The sequence below is a fragment of the Primulina tabacum genome, chromosome 5 (genome assembly GCF_025594145.1).
Source record: "Primulina tabacum isolate GXHZ01 chromosome 5, ASM2559414v2, whole genome shotgun sequence".
In the NCBI taxonomy this organism is placed as follows: domain Eukaryota; kingdom Viridiplantae; phylum Streptophyta; class Magnoliopsida; order Lamiales; family Gesneriaceae; genus Primulina; species Primulina tabacum.
Genome location: NC_134554.1, coordinates 36219729 through 36233651, shown reverse-complemented (window position 1 = coordinate 36233651; position 13923 = coordinate 36219729). Strand labels below are relative to the sequence as shown.

At 40.0% G+C, this 13923-nt stretch overlaps 1 non-coding gene across 1 annotated transcript; it reads left to right on the top strand.

Moving 5' to 3' along the window:
- The first annotated feature begins 10676 nt into the window (after window positions 1–10676).
- On the top strand, window positions 10677–10782 carry LOC142547873 (small nucleolar RNA R71). Its single transcript, XR_012820765.1, has one exon. It is a non-coding gene; the product is annotated as a small nucleolar RNA R71 (small nucleolar RNA).
- The last annotated feature ends 3141 nt before the right edge of the window (window positions 10783–13923 follow it).

The following is a 13923-nucleotide window of genomic DNA, read 5'->3' as shown; positions in this document are numbered from 1 at the left end:
TTTAAACCAGGAATAGTTTGGAGTCCAAGCCTACTATACACACATGTATAAAATTCTAACACCATATGAATCGTTTTAAACATACGACGCCAAAGGACCGTTTCGAATGAAGAAAAAAAAATTTAAAATTTTGTTGCGTCTTGAGCGTGAGAAATCGATGCACCAACAAACAACAAGCTCATCCCAAAATAAAAGCATGTAATTTGGTCGCTTATGCTCCACTCCTACTTTCCAAAACATGGCATAAATTTAAAAGCAAAGAAAATCTAAGGGCAAAATTATAAAATGGTGACATTAAAGCCGATTTAAGAATACAAATGATGGCTAAAGGTCGCAAAATGTTCACCAAAGATCAAAACAAGCTAAGCTGTATGTAGAACCCAAATTCAGTACACGTAAAACACATACATTATTTAATTGTTAAATTATTTAATCAAATTTAAAATGATTTTATTTGAGATGCATGATTAATGAAATTGCATTATTTTAAATTATTTATGTTTATATGATGCACGTTAAAATGTTTTCTTGAGTTTCATGTTTCAGACGATTATTCGATGCGAGATCGAGGAAAAGAGACTGACGATTATTTTTGGCAATTTTAAATGTGGTATTTTATTTTAAGTTAGGATTGGGGCATTTTAAATGATTTATTTAGTTTTAAGCATTTTAAAAGCCTAATTTAATTATTAGGTGATTTTATGATTTTAAACTTTTAAAGATGTAGCACTTGTGCATTTTATTTTAATTAAGGGATTGGTTAAGTTTAGTGTGGACTAACTTATTAATTAGCATTTTTAATTAGTTAATTAAGCAATAAATTTACCCTAATTAACACACACACGTTACCACACCTACACACACATTCGGAGACACACACACACACACTTACACTCATCCTTTCATTTTTTTTTCAATGTTTCATTTCTTATTTTTGAGAGAAAACCTAGGGTTCTTAGTGCAAGAGCAGCCGCCCCTCCTCTGAATATTTTCCAGCATATTTTCGTCCACTTTTCTTCAATAAAATAGTGCCACATTCGTTCGGGATCATCTCTCGCATCATCCCGCTTCGGTATCATCGTCTCGGTATTTTTAAATATCAAAAGGCATGAATAATCTTTTATTTCTGCATCGATCTTGTTATATTATATGTTGTTATGTTTATTATGCATAAAAATCTATGTATGTTGTAAAAAGTTTGAGCAAAAATTTGTTGGATCGGTTTTGAAACGATTTTAGATCTGAAAACTCAAAATTTGCTGTCATTTTAAAACTGTGACTTTTCGTTCGATTTTCTGGAAAACTTTCAACATATAAATGTAGAACTTTTTGATACCTTCGATTGGACAGTAAATTCAAAATATTTGGATAAGAAACGAGTGAGTTATGGTTGTTTTCGTGTGACTGCTCAAACCTGTGATCTTATGAAAATGATGTTCATCATGTTTTGAAGTTTTTGAGTTGCATGCTTCGTTGGGCCCCGTCGGGCTTGTGCTACTGCATTTATATATGTTATGGGATGTATTTAGGTGTTATTTGGTTGTTCGTTTGGGTCGGGATTGGCTTGAGATGTAATAGAAGTCGTAAGAAGCGAAATAATGTCGAATTACGGGTTATTGTTGTATTGAAGTTGCTTGTCGATTCTTGGGGACGTTTGGGGTGTTTGTACGGGTTTTGATCGAGCAAAACTTGCACTGTGAAATCCTTAATAAAAATATGTTTTATATGCTCAAAATTAATCGCAAGTGCACGATGTCAAGTTATAGTATAGTGTACGTGAGTACGAGTATCGTTCCACTGAAGACTGTATTTAACAATTATTATTTTCAGTTATTGAACATTTAGCAACGAAAATTGATTTGATTGTTTTAACACTACTATTTTTGAACAAATATGCAAATAAATAGGTTCAATTATTAAATGATGAAAGATAATATCTAAAATGGTTGATTAAAATTCAATGAGAAATGGATTTGTTGGGAATATCGGTTCACCTACCCCTCGTTAGTTAATTAATTTATTCGATAATGATCATATGCTTCCGACATGATTTCCTATTCAATTGACCACACTCTCTCGAGTTATGCCAAACTAATTCTACTCAATGAAGTAATTAAATGTCTTTAATTATTTATCAAGAGTGAATCGCATTTCGATCTATGAAATCCCCTAGTTTTCGACTCTTAGGACTATGACTATCGGCGCGTATGCAATTTCATATATCTATGCAAATTGTAGATCCACTGATTATACTACTCGTTCATATCACAAATTATTCTCTCGAACTCACTCGCAATATAAAGACGTTGTTAAAGTTAGCTACGCTCTAACAACACGATAAAACAACAATATAATCAAGAATAAATCAGAAATCGGGGTGTAAATTAATTATATCAAAGTTTTGGGGTAGGATCCCCTTAAATCCCAACAAATTATAAAGTTTAGCTACTAAAATTCATAGCGAAAATAAACAAAACTAAGTTCAAATGATAAAAACTAAATAAGAAATACTAGAGTTGACGAAAAACACGAAGAGCGATGCCCGGAAAGCTTCAAATCTTCAATCCAAGCGCCGAATTCTCTCCAAAGCTTCCGTTGGCTCTTCAACCTCGTCTGAATGATCTCCTATTTCGTGCAATGATCCCTTCCATATCATTCCCATCCAGAATTAAGGGAAGAAATTGTCCAAAATCTTCCCAAAAATAACGAGTGCGCCCGGGCGGACATACGTTTCTGCCCGGGTGGTTGGTCTTCGCAGATTTTCTTTTTTCTCTCTTCTTTGGCGCGCCCGGGCGGACATAAGTTTCTGCCCGGGCGGATGCTCTTCGCAGAAATTGATTTTTTTCAAGCTCTCAAGCGCCCGGGCGGACATAAATGTGCGCCCGGGCGGACGTTTTTCGCAAAAAATCTCTTTTTCTTAAGTTTTGTACGAATCTTCTGCATTTTCACCAACGAGATACATAAGTAACAATAAAACATAATTTATTCTAAAATATGACAAAATGCATGCAATATAAACGATAAATGCAACACCATGCGACAAAACATGACATGAAAAAACAAGTAAAATCCACCTATATCAACCCCCCCAATACTAACCTTTTGCTCGCACTCGAGCAAAATAGGTGACGAGATAAAATGGAACATGACATAAATTAGCTCGACAGTGAATTCATAGTAATCAACCAGTCTCATCGAAACTCAACATATTCCCTTGTCAATCAACACAAAAGCACAATTCTTCGCACTTCCCTTGGTCTAGACATCGTTTCAAATAAAGCCTGAATGTGTGTGTGTTGTTAGTCCTAGCATCACAAATGATAGAGGGATCCATTCTCAACCATTGTCAGAGAGTTAAATCAGTCTGTTAGTGTAAATTTCACTCTCCTTTATTCCTTTGCACTCAGTATCCATCAGCAACTAATTTTTTTTTTCTGAATAAGAATACACTAATGAAAGGACTATATTAGAACTTTTCATTTCAGATTCAAATCCATGTGTTTTGCATTTTTAGCCAGGAATATGATTTCATTCCTTTATTCGGCTCCTCAACACCTTACATCTCCAACTTTAGCCAGGAATAGGATTTCATTCCTTTATTCGGCTCCCCCACACCTTACATCTCCATCTTTTTTTTCTTTTTTTTTTACGATGCTGATAGATACCTCGATTCAAGAGAATGTCGTCAAGTTCAATTTACACCTTCAAACATCTTCGTTTCCCACTTTAGTTTTTAAATTTTCACCATCTTATCACGTATGCTTCTAGTTCTAACATTTGTGCAAAGAGAGTTCAATGTTTTAAATAAAACTTTATGTCTTTACCATAGTATGTGCTAAAGGTGTGCGAATACACGACAGACAGGGCATGTCTCATCACTTCCTAATCATCCTTGGCTAACAATGTACTACTCCAAACACTCTCGGCTGACACACAAACATATGGAAAACAACTAAAACTACATGCCAACGAACAATACGACCAAAGCACCAACACGACAAAGATGACACAACACCCATCCACCCCCCAATACTAAAGTCGAGCATTGTCCCCAATGCAACAGACGATAGAACAGAGACAGATAGTGCATAACAAAACAGATGCAATATGACCTAAACATGCAACAGAAATAGAAATAAACGAAAATAAATAAACTGAACGAAACGAAATGCGATAAAGAAAAGAAGGGATAGAAGTGACTCCCCTCTCACTGATCCTCCTCCTCGTGCGCCTCCGGGGGAACGATGCCAGCGTCTGGCTCTGGCGCATCGGCGTAATGAAAATGGAACGGCGGCGGGAAAGCTGGCATGGGTGGTGGGAGAAGGGCTAGGTCGACACCGCTGTGGCTCAGGGATAGGCGAAGCATGGCGTCAGGGGCGGTCTGATAAGTATGACTCACAGCCTGCCACTGGAGCTGATGATCAGCAAATGCAGCAAATTCATCCATCCTCTCATTCAGAAGGCGACGTCTAGGTCGCGGGGCCGGTGGTGGAGGCTGCTCTGGCAGTGGATCAAAAGTCAAATTGTCCCAGATAGGGCCAAACTGAGGGAACGCCTTCCGTCGTACTGCGGTCTTCTGTAGCTAGCTGGCGTCATCGAGGGCCTTGGTCGGTGGCAGCCACTCATCGTCGTCCTGAAAAACCACCCCAGCGCTCGCACATAGTTCGGTGATAATATGAGGAAAGAATAATGCCACATTTGGATTATGGATGCTCAATTGGATCTGTGAATGAATGATTTTTCCCGCGCTGAGCGGCAAATGTGTGATCAGTGCATATGTCAACAATGCCCTTTCCCTCTGGACGTCACTCGTGTGCCCGACTGACATCAATCGTGTGGTCACAAAAGCATACCACATTGCAGCTGGGACTAGCAGATATTTTTCAGCGAAACAGGTGTGCGATCCAGGTGTCTTCCACGGAGACCCCGGATAGCAGATACGGCGCATCATCAACTCTAAATCGGGTTCTGCCGCCCATGCCGTATACAACGAATCGTCCACCACTGGTGTCTCAAACACCCTATTAATTTCGGTTGAACTAAAATCCACCAATTTTCCTCTCACAAACACTTTGCTGTCACTCCGCTCAGCCGCATTGGTGTAAAATTCTCGCACCACTGGTGCCACTGCGGCTTGTGGTTGCGAACAAAATTTACCCCATCCTCTACTCGCAGTTTGTCTGATAATAAGAATATTCTCCTCAAGCTGGAAACCTCGCTCCCGAATCGGAGCGCGATGTATTTTCGCATGCTCATATCGTTCCCTAGCCGCAGTATTCACAAATAATTGGGAAGTATGAGATGACGAAGAAGAAGCACCGTGACTTACCCGAGCCTTTTTAGGTGCCATCGTTGTTGACGATTTTTGAAGAACAATAAGCCCGGAGTAGGAGGGTGTGTCGCCGAGAGAATGCTCTCCGAAACTCGGAGGAGGTGGCCGGAATAACGCAGCGGTGGCCGGAGTTTGTAGAGGTGGCCGGAAAGTTCAATTTTTGACCGGAAAAATCACTTCTTGATGTTTGGTGCGGATGGAGACCCACGATTTGTACCTAAAATTGACACAGACAAGAGATTTGAGCGAGATTGAGAGAGTAGGGGCGAAAAATCGAGGGGGGGCGGCTAGGGTACGAATGGGGGAAGAAAAGAAAGTTGCAGATTTAAGAATCTGCGCGATCCTCCTGGGCGAGAATAAATGTCCGCCCGGGCGGATAACTCACGGCTTTTTTTTAAAAATTTTTGAAAAGGGACGCGCCCGGGCGAATGTAAATGTCCGCCTGGGTGGAAGCTTCACGGAATTTTTTTTAAATTAGGGTGAAAAAGAACGCGCCCGGGCGGATGTAAATGTCCGCCCTGGCGGAAGCTTCACGGCTTTCCCCCTCCTTTTTTTTAATAATAAGAGCACAAACTAAAAATCGAATGAAATGCAAGAAAAGATAACGAGAGGTAGCTCTCAATTTATAGTCGAGAGCTGGACTGTCGGTCAGTTTCAGTTCGGATTGTCTTGGAACCGGGTGATTCCAAGTAGCGGCTCAATTGTGCCACCCATGTAATGCTTCAGTCGCTGGGCATTGACCGTAAATGTCCCATCCTTTCCGTCGTGCAATTCTACAGCTCCCGATGGGTAAAATTTAGAAATCACGAATGGACCAGACCATCGCGACTTCAATTTTCCGGGAAAAAGTCGCAACCGGGAGTTGTAAAGCAGGACGTTTTCACCTTCCTTGAATTTTCTTTCGATGATCCGTCTATCATGAGCTTTCTTTGTCTTTTCTTTGTATGACAGTGCAAGATCATATGCCAGATTCCGGAACTCCTTCAACTGACCCAGTTGAAGGAGACGTCGTTCACCTGCATCAGTAAAGTTAAAATTTAATGCTTTTGTTGCCCAATATGCACGATGCTCTAACTCTACAGGTAGATGACATGCTTTACCAAACAGTAACCTATATGGTGTAGTGCCTATAGGTGTTTTAAATGCTGTCCTATATGCCCAAAGAGCATCGTCTAACCTTACTGACCAGTCTTTCCTACTAACACCTACCACTTTTTCTAGAATCCGCTTAATCTCCCGGTTCGACACTTCCACTTGACCACTCGTCTGGGGGTGATAGGGAGTAGATATCTTATGTGTCACACCATATTTGCTCAAAAGTTTTTCAAATAATTTGTTGCAAAAATGGGTGCCACCATCACTAATGATTGCTCTCGGTGTTCCAAATCTGTTAAAAATATTTTTTTTCAAAAATTTGAAGACCACCTAAGCATCATTAGTGGCATATGCTTCTGCCTCTACCCACTTAGACACATAGTCAACCGCAACCAAAATATATTTTTTCGTGGATGAATTGGGAAACGGTCCCATAAAGTCTATCCCCCACCACATCAAAAACCTCACACTCAATGATGTTATTCAATGGCATTACATGACGGTTAGAGATGTTACCTGTCCGCTGGCATTTATCACAGGCTAGCACATAAGAACGAGCATCTTTAAAGAGGGTTGGCCAATAAAAGCCGCATTCAAGTACCTTAGATGCCGTTCTTGTCGGTCCAAAGTGACCACCTACCTCACGGTCATGGCAATGATTGAGAATTTGCCCAAACTCCTCCTCTGCAACACACCTTCTTATCATAGAATCTGCACAAATCTTAAACAAAAACGGCTCCTCCCAAAAATAAGATTTCACGTCAGAGAAGAATTTCTTTCGTTGGTGAAATGATAGATTTGGTGGTGGTGTGCCTGTGACAAGAAAGTTAGCGAAATTTGCATACCACGGACAATGTTTCATCTCAAACAATTGCTCGTCAGTAAACCAATCATTAGTAGCCTGATCTACACAGTCATTACTAACAAGTTCCAGTCTAGACAAATGATCCGCCACCACATTCTCAACACCTTTCTTATCTTTTATTTCCAAATCAAATTCTTGCAACAATAAGATCCATCGAAGTAGGCGTGGCTTTGCATCTTTTTTAGCGAGTACATATTTCAGTGCCGAGTGATCTGTGTAAATAATGACTTTGGACAAAACAAGATATGCATGAAATTTGTCAAGCACAAATACTACTGCAAGTAATTCCTTTTCAGTTGTCGCATAATTCAATTGAGCCTCATCTAAGGTCTTACTTGCGTAGTAAATTGTATGAAATACCTTGTTTTGCCGCTGTCCAAGCACAGCTCCCACCGCAGTATCACTGGCATCGCACATGACCTCGAAGGGTAGATCCCAATCTGGTGCCACCAAGACAGGAGCCGTCACCAAGCGCTCCTTCAAATTCTCGTATGCCTGTAAACAATCAGTATTGAAATCAAAGGGCACATCTTTCATAAGTAAGGAAGATAGAGGTTTAGCAATTTTAGAAAAATCTTTGATAAAACGCCGATAAAAACCGGCATGGCCTAGAAAACTTCTAACTCCCTTAATGGATGCCGGAGGAGGTAAGTCCTTGATAACTTCAACTTTTGCCTTATCCAACTCCATTCCATGCCCTGATATCTTGTGCCCCAATACTATTCTTTCTTGTACCATAAAATGGAATTTTTCCCAATTCAGCACCAGATTCGTCTCCTCACATCTCATCAATACCACTTTCAAATTCTGCAAACAGTCATCAAAAGAAGAGCCAAAAATCGAGAAGTCATCCATAAAAATTTCAAGAAAGGTTTCTATCATGTCATGAAATATAACGGTCATGCATCGTTGAAAAGTGGCAGGGGCATTACACAAACCAAAGGGCATCCGTCTAAAAGCAAAAGTGCCATAAGGACAAGTGAAAGTGGTTTTCTCTTGGTCCTCAGGCGCAATCATAATTTGGTTATACCCTGAATACCCATCCAAAAAACAATAAAACTCATGACCCGCTAACCTCTCAAGTATTTGATCAATGAAGGGCAGTGGAAAGTGATCTTTACGGGTGGCATCATTTAATTTCCTATAATCAATGCACACACGCCATCCCGTAATTGTCCTAGTGGGTATTAATTCATTTTGTTCATTTTTTATCACAGTAATCCCATCTTTTTTCGGCACACATTGAACAGGACTTACCCATGCACTATCAGATATATGATAGATAATACCTGCATCAAGGAGTTTGATAGTTTCTGCTTTTACTACCTCTTGCATCTTTGGATTTAATCTTCTTTGAGGTTGCACAAGAGGTGAGTACTTATCTTCCATCAAGATCTTGTGCATGCAGACTGATGGATTGATTCCTTTGATATCCGCCACCTTCCACGCAAAAGCACTCTTGTGTGCTTTCAAAACTTCCAACAGTTTGTCCTCCATCACGTCTGTCAAAGCAGCAGAAATTATGATAGGTAAAGTGTTATGCTTACCTAGGCATATGTACTTTAGGTGTGGAAGCAATGATTTTAGCTCAAGCATCGGTGGCTCCTCCAGGCTTGACTTCTGTGGGATCAAGTCTCTTCGATCTCCCAAGCCCTCTAATCTCATCCTTATTTGCCTCTTCCATGGTTGGTTGGCATTGAGGTATGCCACTATTTCGGCTTTCTCTTCGTCCAAGTCATCTTCTCTCTGTTCAGTAGTGAGAGTGGCCTCCAAATGGTCCCTAAGAGCATCCTGCACATAGTTTGACACAAAAGCATCAAAAGCATCAATTCTATAACAACTATCAGATTGCAGTGTGTGCTTAAATGCATTAAAAACATCAAAAGTAATCTCTTCTTCGCCCACTCTCAATCTCAACTTCCCTTCTTGAACATCAATCAGGGCCTTGCCAGTCGCAAGGAACAGTCTCCCCAAAATCAAGGGCATCTCCATATCCTCCTCCATGTCGAGCACCACGAAGTCCGCGGGGAAAATAAATTTGTCCACTTTCACTAGCACATCTTCAATCACTCCGCGGGGGTACTAGACAGATCTGTCAGCTAGTTGTAAAGACATCCTCGTTGGCTTAGGTTCTCCCAATCCAAGTTTCCTAAACACAGAAAAAGGCATCAGGTTAATACTTGCACCAAGATCACATAACGCTTTATGAAAAACAACATCTCCAATCATGCAAGGAATAGAAAAACTCCCTGGATCCTTAAGTTTCGGTGGGATCTTGTTTTGCACCAAAGCAGAGCAATTTTCAGTAAGATTCACCGTTATGTGATCCTCCAACTTTCTCTTGTTTGCTAAGATGTCTTTTAAAAATTTAGCGTAACTTGAAATTTGCATCAAATCATCGGCAAAAGGAATATTAATATGCAATTTTTTAAATATCTCAAGAAACTTACCGAATTGCGCATCCAGTTTGGCCTTTTTTAATGCTGCAGGAAAAGGAGGAGGTATAACAATTTTAGGTTGTGTAGTGGGTGCTGGTGTAGAGTTAGAAGACTTACCTTTGGATGTTTCAGAATGCTCATCCAATTTCTGAGTTTTCTCTTTCTCTCTTGACTCTAAAACTTTCCCACTCTTCAACTCGATAGCCTTCACTTGCTCTTTTGGATTTGTCTCTGTATTGCTTGGCAAGGTGCCCGGCTCTCTACTTGCTATCATCTTGGCCAACTGTCCAATTTGATTCTCGAGCCCTTTTATCGATGCATCTTGGTTTTGAAGTCTAATTTCAGTGGATGAAATAAACTTAGACATCATTTGCTCCAGGTTGGACTTCTCTTCTCTAGGAGGATCAGATCTATACATCGGTTGTTTCCCATATGGTTGTCCTCCTTGCGGTCGATTCTGACTGTTTTGACCGCCCCATGAGAAGTTGGATGTTGCCTCCATCCAGGGTTATATGTGTTTGAATATGGATCATTCCTTGGACGGTTGTGGACTCCCACTTGATTCACCGGTGCCTCATTTTGGACATAAAATGGATTGTCATCTTGACAGTCCTTCACAAAATGTTCACCTCCACACTTTTCACAGAATATCTCTTGAAAACGCATAGCTGTGCCACCCATGTTCAAGCCATCTAGTTTCCTGTTCAAAACCTCAAGTTGTGCAGTAATAGCAGAAAGATCAGTTACCTGGTGAACTCCCGCACTTCTCCGCAGATTGTTTCTTTCAGATTGAGAATGATAGCTGCTAGTAGCCATCTCCTCCAACAACTCTTATCCCTCTTCAGCAGTCTTCCTCAATAGGTTTCCACATGCAACAGCATCTATCATAGTACGATTAGGAGTAAGTAAACCATAATAAAATGTTTGAAAAACTAACCCAAGTGGCAACTCGTGATGTGGGCATCTACGCAAGAGATCTTTGAAGCACTCCCATGCCTCATACAACGACTCCTGCTTGAATTGAGCAAAGGTGGTGATGTCTGCCCGAAGCTTCATGGTCTTAGATGGAGGAAAATATTTGATGAGAAACGCTTTCGCCATATCCTCCCATGTGGTGATTGAACCTACAGGCAAACAATTCAACCAAGCTTTAGCTTTATCACGCAAGGAGAGGAAACAAACGCAATCTAACAGCATCATCAGAAACTCCATTGAATTTAAACGTATCGCAAATTTCAAGAAAATCTGCGATGTGCGTGTTTGGGTCATCTACTGCAGATCCTTCAAACTGGACTGTGTTTTGAATCATCTGAATTATAGCTGGTTTGATTTCGAACTGGTTTGCCCGCACCATAGGCCTCACAATGCTGGGGCGTGCTCCATCCAAAGAAGGTTGGGCATACTCCAGCATCGGTATGTGGCGTGGCATCTCAACACGTCTAGCATCATGGTGTTCTTCCTCATGATCGTTCTCGTGCCTCTCCATCAGTTCTTTCAGTCTCTGCTGTTGTCTTTTCCTGCGGAAAGTTCTTTCAATTTAAGGGTCAAACTGCTCAAGCTCCACGTCAAGTGACTTTGGCATGCACTGGATGAGATATCTGTGAAGAAATCGAAGGTGTCAAACAAAGTAAAATAGAGAATACTAAAGAAAATAACTAAAAATAAAATTGTGACTTAACAATCCCGGCAACGGCGCCGAAAACTTGATCGAGCAAAACTTGCACTGTGAAATCCTTAATAAAAATATGTGTTATATGCTCAAAATTAATCACAAGTGCACGATGTCAAGTTATAGTATAGTGTACGTGAGTACGAGTATCGTTCCACTGAAGACTGTATTTAACAATTATTATTTTCAGTTATTGAAAATTTAGCAACGAAAATTGATTTGATTGTTTTAACACTACTATTTTAGAACAAATATGCAAATAAAAAGATTCAATAATTAAATGATGAAAGATAATATCTAAAATGGTTGATTAAAATTCAATGAGAAATGGATTTGTTGGGAATATCGGTTCACCTACCCCTCGTTAATTAATTAATTTATTCGATAATGATCATATGCTTCCGACAGAATTTCCTATTCAGTTGACCACACTCTCTCGAGCTATGCCAAACTAATTCTACTCAATGAAGTAATTAAATGTCTTTAATTATTTATCAAGAATGAATCACATTTCGATCTATGAAATCCCCTAGTTTTCCACCCTTAGGACTATGACTATCGGTGCGTATCCAATTTCATATATCTATGCAAATTGTAGATCCACGGATTATACTACTCGTTCCTATCACAAGTTATTCTCTCGTACTCACTCGCAATATAAAGACGTTGTTAAAGTTAGCTACGCTCTAACAACACGATAAAACAATAGTATAATCAAGAATAAATCAAAAATCGAGGTGTAAATTAATTATATCAAAGTTTTGGGGTAGGATCCCCTTAAATCCCAACAAATTATAAAGTTTAGCTACTAAAATTCATAGCGAAAATAAACAAAACTAAGTTCAAATGATAAAAACTAAATAAGAAATACTAGAGTTGACGAAAAACACGAAGTGCGATGCCCGGAAAGCTTCAAATCTTCAATCCAAGCGCCAAATTCTCTCCAAAGCTTCCGTTGGCTCTTCAACCTCGTCTGAATGATATCCTATTTCGTGCAATGATCCCTTTCATATCATTCCCATCCAAAATTAAGGGAATAAATCGTCCAAAATCTTCCCAAAAATAACGAGTGCGCCCGGGCGGACATACGTTTCCGCCCGGGCGGATGGTCTTCGCAGATTTTCTTTTTTCTCTCTTCTTTGGCACGCCCGGGCGGACATAAGTTTCCGCTCGGGCGGATGGTCTTTGCAGAAATTGATTTTTTTCAAGCTCTCAAGCGCCCGGGCGGACATAAATGTGCTCCTGGGCGGACGTCCTTCGCAAAAATTCTCTTTTTTCTTAAGTTTTGTACGAATCTTCTGCATTTTCACCAACGAGATACATGAGTAACAATAAAACATAATTTATTCTAAAATATGACAAAATGCATGCAATCTAAACGATAAATGCAACATCATGCGACAAAACTTGACATGAAAAAACAAGTAAAATCCACCTATATCAACCCCCCAATACTAACCTTTTGCTCGCACTCGAGCAAAATAGGTGACAAGATAGAATGGAACATGACATAAATTAGCTCGACAGTGAATTCATAGTAATCAACCAGTCTCAACGAAACTCAAGGTATTGGTTCATGGTCCCTAGGCTTGGATTGGAAGAATGAATCAATAAGTTAGTGAATTTTTGCGAGTTTGCAAGTTCAGATGCTACCCGGACCTCTTCCTAGACCCGGACACGGACACGGAGTCCGTGCACTTTTTCCTTCAAAATGCGAATTTCCAGCACCTACACGGACACCAACACAGACCCTTACACGGGGTCCGTGTCCTTTTTTTAAAAAAAAATTAATTTCTTTTAGGGATTGTTTTGGGGTTTTGATGTCATGATTTAGTACGATGATTAAACGAGGTCGAGTCCCGAGAGATTTAGAATGTCATAAGGAAATTTGTCATTTTTGGGTGTGAGCATGACTATACATCTAAGTTATGCAATGTAGGTAGCGAACTCATGTTAGTATGTGCAGCAGTGGCCCCAAGCGAGATCTAACGAATCTCTCAACGCCATGTAAGTATGTTCGACATGCAAAAAAAATATTTTATGTTTTTGAGGTATGTTAAATGTCTTGTGACCAAATTACGAACGAGTTTGGAAGTCGATGAACGTGGCCGAGGACCTCTCCACCCCGGTAAAGCATGACCGGGTTTAGATCAGGATTGGAAAGCGGTAAAGCATGACCAGGGATCAATCCACCAGATAAAGCATGACTGGGGATCTCATGTATGTGGCAGGGGGATTTCCCTGTCAGTCCAGTACCGTGGTTTAGTCTGATCAGGCGCATTTATGTATGGGTCACTTGCTTTGAAACATATCTCTACGCAAAATGATGAAGTTTATGTATGTTCAAGTATGTATGAAGCAAGTATGTTTATGAAAAGTTTTATGATGATGGCACGTCTATTTTTATGCAATTACGTTCAAGTTTCAAGTATGTTTATGCTATTACGTTCAAGTTTCAAGTATGTACACTCTACTTTAAAGATGCATGTGGTTTTATTACGTGTTACTTGTTATATCCAGTTTA